Source organism: Bison bison, unplaced genomic scaffold (genome assembly GCF_000754665.1).
Source record: "Bison bison bison isolate TAMUID 2011002044 unplaced genomic scaffold, Bison_UMD1.0 scf7180017860731, whole genome shotgun sequence".
NCBI lineage: Eukaryota > Metazoa > Chordata > Mammalia > Artiodactyla > Bovidae > Bison > Bison bison.
The window spans coordinates 87,071-93,823 of NW_011491303.1; the positions used below are offsets into that span (position 1 = coordinate 87,071).

The window sequence follows — 6,753 nt, forward strand, 5'->3', positions numbered from 1 at the left end:
GGGGGGTGGGGGCTGGGAGGGGATATGAAGAAGTTGCTACCAAGTTTCAGTTTCCTGATGATTTTTTAATTTCCCAAAGAGAGGAATTGGGAAAAGCAAACCAGGAGACCTATAGGCCAGGTCACGCAGTAGAGGGGATTATTTGAAGATCTGAGATGAGTTGAGTTTGCGGATATTTTAAAATATTATGTCTAATTTTCAATGTGTTTTAAAATTGCCTCAACAAAATGCTTTTACTTTTACTTTTTTTTTCCAAAAAGGAAGAGTTTAGAAAAAATATTTTTACTAAATAATGTTAAAGATAATAATTTGAAAATAGAAGATAATGTAATAGGAATAAAACTATTTGAAATTTGAAGAGGGAAAAAACCTCCAATCTTTCTCCTAATTGGATAGACTTCAAACATTTATGCAGACGTACCCTGTACTTCTGGGGTGCCAAAATCACTGCAGATGGTGACTGCAGCCATGAAATTAAAAGATGCTTGCTTCTTGGAAGAGAAGCTATGACCAACCTAGACAGCATATTAAAAAGCAGAGACATTACCTTACCAACAAAGGTCTGTCTAGTCAAAACTATGGTTTTTCAGTAGTCATGTATGGATGTGAGAGTTGGACTATAAAGAAAGCTGAGTGCTGAAGAATTGATGTTTTTGAACTGTGGTGTTGGAGAAGACCTTTGAGAGTCCCCTGGACAGCAAGGAGATCAAACCAGTCAATCCTAAAGAAAATCAGTTCTGAATATTCATTGAAAGGACTGATGATGAAGTTGATGCTCTAATAATTTGGCCACCTGATGCGAAGAACTGACTCATTGGAAAAGACCCTGATGCTGGGCAAGATTGAAGGCAGGAGGAGAAGGAGACGACAGAGGATGAGATTGTTAGATGGCATCTCAACTCGATGAATATGAGTTTGAGCAAGCTCCGGGAGTTGGTGACGGACAAGGAAGCCTGGCATGCTGCAGTCCAAGTGGTTGGAAAGAGCCAGACAGGACTGAGCGACTGAACTGAACTGAACCCTATATTCTAATGTTGTATAAATATACTAAAATCATTGTGGAACTAGATTGTCCTTTGTAAGGAAGAACCTGGCTTACTCAAGTATGAATGGCAGCATTGGAAGAAAATAATAAACAACAAATTTGGAAACAAAATTGGTTACTGGTTAAAAAGATACATAGAGTTCAAAGTGTTAGTTACTCAACTGTGTCTGACTCTTTGAGACCCCACAGCCCACCGGGCTCCTCCATCCATGGGATTTCCAAGGCAAGAATACTGGAGTGGGTCGTCATTCCCTTCTCCAGGGGATCTTCTGGCCCCAGGAATCGAACCCGGATTCTTTACCGTCTGAGTCTATGGCAGTGGCACCCCACTCCAGTACTCTTGCCTGGAAAATCCCATGGATGGAGGAGCCTGGTCGGCTGCAGTCCATGGGGTCACTAAGAGTCGGACACGACTGAGCGACTTCACTTTCACTTTTCACTTTCATGCATTGGAGAAGGAAATGGCAATCCACTCCAGTGTTCTTGCCTGGAGAATCCCAGGGACGGGGAAGCCTGGTGGGCTGCCATCTATGGGGTCGCACAGAGTCAGACACGACTGAAGCGACTTAGCAGAAGCAGCAGCAGCAGCAGAGTTCAAAACCCTTAGCCAATTAATTCTCCTAATTATAAACTGATTGAAAACAAAAGCTCCTTCAAGGAGTCTTGCTAAATGTCAAGAGAACAATATGTTGGATTGGTTAAAGCTGAGGAATAATCTTCAAAACCTGTTCTAAGCAGTCAGCGCCTTAAATGTAGGAACTTTCACAGTTTTAGAGGGGAGGGAAATATGACAGAGTTAATAAAAAATGGAAAGGGAGGTAGCCTTTATCAGGCCAAACTCAGAATACTGAACACATACTTTAAGAGAGCATGACCCAACTGGAAATGCTAGGAAGCTTTCGAAAACACGTACCCGATTGCTCCTATCAAAAGTACACCCCCGACGAAGGTGGGATTCGAACCCACGCGTGCAAAGCACAATGGATTAGCAGTCCATCGCCTTAACCACTCGGCCACCTCGTCATCGTGTTCCTTGTTTCTTGGTGTGCTTTATTTCAGAGTTTATACTTGGGAACCGTCTACCCTAGACAGAATGATGTTTAGGAAGGAGATGGTTTGGAGACGTCTGGGAGACGTAGCTTCCACGCGAATGGACAAAGCACCAGATTGCAAAAGCTGCGACGGAGGGCCGGGGCGGGGGGAGGGTGGGAAACAGGCTTAGCTTTCACAGGAGTCTCATTAAAAGTGATGGGGACATGGTAGAACACAGTTGCCTGGGCTTTAGCTTCCTTTCTGGGGTTGTCTCGTCCCCGGCAGGAGGCGCCTCAGCGCCAAGTCCCGGCAGGGACTGAACCTGGGCTGAACCACAGTTTGCTGTCAGGGGAGCCTGGTCCCGGGTTCGAGCGCACTGCCGGAAGTCCACCGGGGCAAAGGTTCCCAGAGCCGGGTCCACTGGAGTCGACCTCAGCGGAGCTGGCGAATTTGGACTCCTAATTTGTGGTTAATAAAACAGTCTGGATAATTAGACGGTGGATCTGAGTAGGGCTCAATTTCTGTTCAGTGTTACTGACGCTTTTTCAAAAGTTTAGGGTGAAATTGCATAGAGAAGAATCATTAGCTTCGCGGTGCTCTTCTCCCCGGTCATCCCCGTAAGAGGAACCACGAATTCTGACCCTCCCCACTCTGCTACCTGAGTGTTTTCTAAGAAGAATTTGTCCAACTTTCACTAGGTTTTCCAGGGGTTCTGGTACTGAAAACAGCAAGAAACTCAACACTGCTGCTGCTAAGTCACTTCAGTCGTGTCCGACTCTGTGCGACCCCATAGACGGCAGCCCACCACCAGGCTCCCCCGTCCCTGGGATTCTCCAGGCAAGAACACTGGAGTGGGTTGCCATTTCCTTCTCCAATGCATGAAAGTGAAAAGTGAAAGTGAAGTCGCTCAGTCGTATGTGACTCTTAGCAACCCCATAGACTGCAGCCTACCAGGCTCCTCCGTCCATGGGATTTTCCAGGCAAGAGTACTGGAGTGGGGTGCCGTTGCCTTCTCCACTAGCGAGAAATAATTCAAAGAAAGAAAGGCGGGGCGGGGGGTGGGGGAGATAGGTAGTGTTCAGCTCCATCCACTTCCTTGTTTCACAAGAATAAACACAACAGACAGATGAACGAATAAGAATAGGAAGTAAGTCTGACTACTCAGATTGATCATAAGTGCCTGCGAAAAGAAGGTAATATTAAAGGCGAGTCTTGACCAGCAAGTTTTCTAGTGGGCGCGAAGAATGCGGTTATCACAGGCTGAGACGAAAGGGCCTGAGCAAAGGCAAGGAGGCGTGCAAAGTAATCATATGACTCATCCTGTTGTCAATTCTGACAGCAAAGGATAAAGGAGTTATATTCTTTTCACAAGGAAGGACAGTATAATTAACAACAACAACGTCAAAAATGCATAGTGCTTTCTCAGGAAGTAGTGGTGAATCATTGGGAAAATAATACACTAACTCACATATTTGAAATTATTAAAGAGGAATTTGAAACTCAAAACACTGAAAACATATACTTAAACAGATTTGTTAGATAGAGCAGAAGAGAGAATTAGGAAACTGGAAGTAAGATTTGGGGGAACTATGTAAAATACTATGTAAAATACATTGATACAAATAGTTGGAAATTAGGGAAGAGGGATAAGAAAAATTAAGGTTAGGAGAGAAGTTCTACCATATATCTAATTAAAGTCCCAGAAGAAATTATTAAGAGAATAGGAAAGAGTTAAGTGTCTCAAGTATGCCTGACACATGCTTTAACAATTATCAACATGTTGTCAAATTGGCTTTCCATATTATTGCAAAGTTAATCTCAGGCAGTGTATTATTTTGTATATCCTTTCATTTGTTCAATAAGAATACTTACTAGAATATTTACTAGTGTTCATTTCAAAACTTCTAGAGTACGATTTGTTGAATAAATCGTTTTCAATCAGCCAATTCTGCCACTGTTTTCAGGAACAACAGTGGGGAGAGGACAACAGTTTTTGTTTGTTTATAATGCTATTGCCTATGTTTCTATTTATTTTCTATTGTCATTAAAACTCTACAAAGTAGGAATGATTCTAGATTTAGCTGCTTAAAATGAGTTGGTTGGTGCTTAAAACAAGAAGCAAAATTATTCTCAGTGAATTTCTACAAAAGTGCAAGTCTTGAGTAGCATAAGCTTGCAAGTTCAAGACTACTACCTTCCTAATAGTCTGCTCTTCTCCAACATTCAAACATCAAGATTCAGTCTATAATCGCTCCTCATCGCTTTCACTTTCATCGCTTTCACTTCTTCCCTCTTTAGGTATCCAGTTCTAGGCTTCTCATGGTGATTTAGCTCTCAAATACCTCAAACTGAGTTATCTTACTCTCTGGCCATGCCCCCTGGATGTTAGAGGTGTTCTGCTTAAGTAACCAGCATGCCTGCTCTAGCCTAGACTGTCTACCTAGACATCAAGGACTGTAAACCCAGATCCTGAGCATACTATAAAGCCTGCTGAAAACTCTTTAACAACTATCAACCACCTACCCCCTGGTGACAGACCTCTACCCTCTCTCATCAGCCTCCTCTGCCCTTTTCCAGTCACACTTTGGCTGCATTCTCTATTTGGTAGCAATGTATTTGAGGAAAATCCAAGTATCTTCTTTGGGGAAAATATGTGAGAGTAGTTAATATTTTTTCACAAGCCACATGTGGAAAAGCCTGGACTGTGAGGCTGTGCTTGAGCATTGCTTTTCTTTATATCTGCAGAAGTTTCTAAACTGTTCTATTCAGTGATGGCCTGGCTCTCATTACAAAAGAGAACCACAGAGCAATCAGAGAGACCTGAATAATGAACCCAGTTGTCCTGCACAGAGCCTCTTCTTCCTCTGCAGAGAGGTCCAGGAAGTTTAAGTACCACAAAGCTAGACCTTTTCTAGAGTAACCTTCCAGGTCTAGCTGTTTTTCACTTTCCTTTGCTTGCTGGTTCAGGATGCCTGCCCAAGGCTGCTTATAAACTGTCTCAATTCCATTCCATACAATTTGGCCTTGGTGAGCATATAGTCACCAATGGATCCTGAAGGGTCTGCAAAAAATTTGGATATAAAGATGAAATTGACAACTGCTGTCATTGGCTGAAGACAGAATTGGCTCAAATGGCAGAACACTAGCTTTGCCAGAGAAAGGGGCAGTGGGATCAATGCCTGCCTTCTCCAGTTTTGGGTAAACCACTTATGAGGCAGATTAAAAGCCAGGAATAACTGGGTATCTTAAGGGAGGTAGTTAAAACATTCTTTTTTTTTTTTTTTCCCTGTTAGGTTGCTTACCATTCTACAGCACCCAAGACAGGGGCACAGTGCTGGAGAACAAATTCAGGGCAAGTGATGACATTTAATGAGGAAAACAAGAAGGCTGTGGGAAAAAATTCTTTGTGGAATTTATTTTCTTCTCTGTAATCATAAAAGCTTTTAAGGATTAGAACTGAAACCTAAGTGGAGTCTTGATAGAATCATATAAACTTTAAGCTGATATTTATTTTTCATTATTTTCTGACTACATTATGCTCTGACTACATTTTTCTTTTTATTCAAAAAAATGCATTTGAAAATATATATTAGTAGATTTACTTTGTTTTCTATGTGCTATGGTCTGAATATTTGTGCCCCTCTAAAATTCATATGTTGAAAATGCGATGATCAGGGCGATGGAATATTAGGAGGCAGGGGCTTTGGGAGATGATTAGCTAATGAAGGCAATGTCTTCATTTAAAAAAAAAAAAAAACAACCCAGAATACAACTGATTCATTTTGCTGGTTCACCTCTGGGAAGTTATTTTCAGTTCAATTCAGTTCAATTGCTCTGTTGTGTCCGACTCTTTGTGTCTCCATGGACTGCAGCACTCCAGGCTTCCCTATCCATCACCAACTCCCGGAGCTTTCTCAAACTCATGTCCAATAAGCCGGTGATGCCATCCAACCATCTCATCCTCTGTCATCCCCTTCTCCCACCTTCAGTCTTTCCCAGCATCAGGGTCTTTTCCAATGAGTCAGTTCTTCGAATCAGGTGGCCAAAGTTATTGGAGTTTCAGCTTTAGCATCAGTCATTCCAATGAATATTCAGGACTGATTTCCTTTAGGATGGACTGGTTTGATCTCCTTGCTGTCCAAGGGGCTCTCAAGAGTCTTCTCCTGCACCACAGTTCAAAAGCATCAATTCTTCAGCACTCAGCTTTCTTTATAGTCCAACTCTCATATCCATACATGACTACTGGAAAAACCACAGCTTTGACTAGATGGGTCTTTGTTGGCAAAATAATGTCTCTGCTTTTTAATATGCTGTCTAGGTTGGTCATAACTTTTCTTCCAAGGAGCAAGCATCTTTTAATTTCATGGCTGCAGTCACCATCTGCACTAATTTTGGAGCCCAAGAAAATAAAGTCTGTCACTGTTTCCACTGTTTCCCCATCTATTTGCCATGAAGTGATGGGACCAGACGCCATGATCTTAGTTTTCTGAGTGTTGAGCTTTAAGTCAACTTTTTCACTCCCCTTTTTCACTTTCATCAAGAGGTTCTTTAGTTCTTCTTCACTTTTTGCCATAAGGGTGGTTTCATCTGCATATCTGAGGTTATTGATATTTCTCCCAGCAATCTTGATTTCAGCTTGTGTTTCTTCCAGTCCAGCTTTTCTCATGATGTACTCT

The 6,753-nt window shown here is 42.2% G+C and overlaps 1 non-coding gene across 1 annotated transcript; it reads right to left on the bottom strand.

Annotated features, from left to right (window-relative positions):
• Positions 1-1,986: 1,986 nt before the first annotated feature.
• TRNAS-GCU lies at positions 1,987-2,068 on the bottom strand. The gene has a single exon. It is a non-coding gene; the product is annotated as a tRNA-Ser (tRNA).
• Between the last annotated feature and the right edge of the window lie 4,685 nt (positions 2,069-6,753).